Source organism: Corella eumyota, chromosome 6 (assembly GCF_963082875.1).
Source record: "Corella eumyota chromosome 6, kaCorEumy4.1, whole genome shotgun sequence".
Lineage (NCBI taxonomy): Eukaryota > Metazoa > Chordata > Ascidiacea > Phlebobranchia > Corellidae > Corella > Corella eumyota.
In genome coordinates, this window is record NC_137495.1 from 10,237,872 (window position 1) to 10,240,622 (window position 2,751).

Consider the following 2,751-nt stretch of genomic DNA (forward strand, 5'->3'; position numbering starts at 1 on the left):
CAAAGTAAATTTAGTGTTAATTTTTTTTAAATAGTCGGAATCTCATATTCTTGTACACAACCAATCATTAAGAACAATCAAAATTATTAAATCTGTTACTTGTGCAAAAACATTGCACAAAATATCAAGGAAAAAGTACAAAAAACTACTAAAATTTAGTCGACTTTTTTTACATTCGCGAGTTGGAATTTGCATAAGCTGTTGATTACAGTCGGAAGATAAAAAAAAGCCTAATTTATAAAAAACGTCATGATAGGTTTACAAATCTTCGTGGTATTTAAAATTTAACGTTTTATTTTAAAGTAATCAGAAAAAATTATTTTTAAAATTACCTAACAACTTCATTATAGTAAAATAATATTAGGCGTTACTGGGGATTAAACCCAGGAACTCCTGTTTACGAGACAGACGCTTTACCACTAAGCGATAATGCCTAGCTAACTAAATAATTAAAATACTGATTCGATTCAAAAGTTTTTTTAAACAAGTTAAAATTTGTTATTACTAGTTATGCAATCCTGTCTCGTAATGTTCAGGCAAGTGGTGGGCAATATAAGGGAGTTTTGAAAAAACACTGACCTTAAAGATTTTTTCTGCAATCTAGTCCACCATCCAACAAGATTTGTTAAACGTTGTCTTTTAAAACAGATAAAGGTGTACTTTCCAAGTTTTTTTATAGCCAAAAGTCGTTCATCAACCTTTAAGATTAATGGAAAAAATACAGATTCTTTAACTTCCATTAAATCAATCATCTGATTTTGAATTTTTTAAATTATTTTCGTCTTTTAAAGATGTTTAAAAGAAGCTGGTGATGCACATGTTAACGTTTGTAAAACTGTTTTAATATATCTATATTGAAAAAAGGGATATTCCATACAATTATTGTTTTTCTTTAAAGAACGCAATAACTGTGTCAAAGTAATTTTAAATTGATCATCACAACAAGCAAAAATACTTACAAATAGATTTTATTTGATAAATCATTATTATTTTCTTTTTAAATTAAAAGATTGCGGTTCGAGTCCACCCAGGGTCAAATATATAATCGTCTTTTTTTTCAATTTTGCTTTGCAAATTTGATAGAAATTTCGCAAATCAGTCGTTTTTGTGTCGCAATCATTGGCGCGTTTAGCTCTTTAACCGAAAGGTTGGAGGTTCGAGCCCGCACAAAGACGAAACTAGTTTTTTCTCATTTTTATTATTATTATAATTTTGATTTGCAAATATAATAGAAGTGTCGCGAATTAGTCGTATTTGTGTCGCAATAGATTGGCGCGTTTTGCTCTTAACCGAAAGGTTGAAGATTTGGCCCATTTATGAACGAAATATATTATTACATTTTTATTATATTAATTTTGCTTTGCAAATTCAAACAAAGTGGGCGAAATAATCGTCTCTGTCGCGCAATCGGTTAAGGCGTTTAGCTGTTAAGAGAAAGTTTGAAATTTTGAGTCCACCCAGGGTAAAATTTATTTTATTACATTTTTATTATTATAATTTTGATCTCTAAATTTAGACCAAGTGTGGTAAAAAAGTCGTCTCTATGGCGCAATCAGTTAGCGAGTTCGTCTGTTAACCGAAAGGTTGGTTGTTCGAGTCCACCCAAGGTCAAATATTTCTTGTTACATTTTTATTATTATAATTTTGATCTTCATATTCAATCCAATTGTAGCATTGTATGTCGTCTCTGTGGCGCAATCAGTTAGCGCGTTCGGCTGTTAACCGAAAGGTTGGTGGTTCAAGCCCACCTAGGGACGAGTTTTTTGTTTGCTTCCTTTTTATTACCATAATAATGTTTTGCAAATTTAATGAAAATGTCGCAAATCAGTTGTTGTTGTGTTGCAATGGTTGGCGCATTTGGCTATTAACGAAAGGCCAACCCAGAGATAAAAATAGTTTTCTTTATATTTAAAATTTTTCCATTGCAAATTTGTTTTAAACTCTTTTCACATGGAACCTCAAACTTCGTTTTTCTGGAATTATACCATTATTTTAACGATTCATTTTAGCTTTTTATTAAAGGCAAATGTTTGTTTTAAAGACGAAGGGCAATTTCGTTCTACTGAACAGAAGCCACTCAATAAACATGAATTTAGAAAATTTAGAAGAAATTAGACAGAATTTTATATTCTTGTAAACAACCGACAACTAAAGGCAGTTATTAAAACATAAAATAATGCGTTGTCGGCATGAGTCGAACCTGCGCGGGCAGAGCCTCAAAGAACTCAAACCTATAGCCTCGGCCACGACAACTGTAATGTTCCATTCTCGAAACACCTCGCGTGATCTTAATTAGTTAAATAAATATTCTTTATTACAACTCAAGTTGTAGGATCACATCTGTAAAACTACATATATGTTTAACTAATAGGCAAAAGTGATAAAAATTCGAATTGCTGGTTGTGGGTAAATGGCCAGCTGCAAATATTTGTTGCAACTTTTACGTTAATTCACTTTGTTAAAAAAGTGATTTAAAATAATTTTTGTTGCAATTACAAAAATAACTAGATTTATTTGATAAATAAAATATGGTTCGAAATTATTTGATAATTTTTAACATAAATTTTATAAATAAAAAATATATGCATAAACATTAACTAAGATTAATACATACCATTGATTTTTAATAAACAAACCAGCATTTAAATATAACAAACAAACAAGAATTATTTTTTAATTCATTTTCGAATTATAAATATTATAAGATATGATCGACCAAAATTTAAAAACCTAATAACAATCTTTAAATTT

At 29.6% G+C, this 2,751-nt stretch overlaps 2 non-coding genes across 2 annotated transcripts; one reads left to right on the forward strand and one right to left on the reverse strand.

Annotated features, from left to right (window-relative positions):
- Window positions 1-362: 362 nt before the first annotated feature.
- On the reverse strand, window positions 363-434 carry Trnat-cgu (transfer RNA threonine (anticodon CGU)). Its single transcript has one exon. It is a non-coding gene; the product is annotated as a tRNA-Thr (tRNA).
- Window positions 435-1,683: 1,249 nt separating this feature from the next.
- Window positions 1,684-1,757, forward strand: Trnan-guu (transfer RNA asparagine (anticodon GUU)). The gene has a single exon. It is a non-coding gene; the product is annotated as a tRNA-Asn (tRNA).
- Window positions 1,758-2,751: the final 994 nt, after the last annotated feature.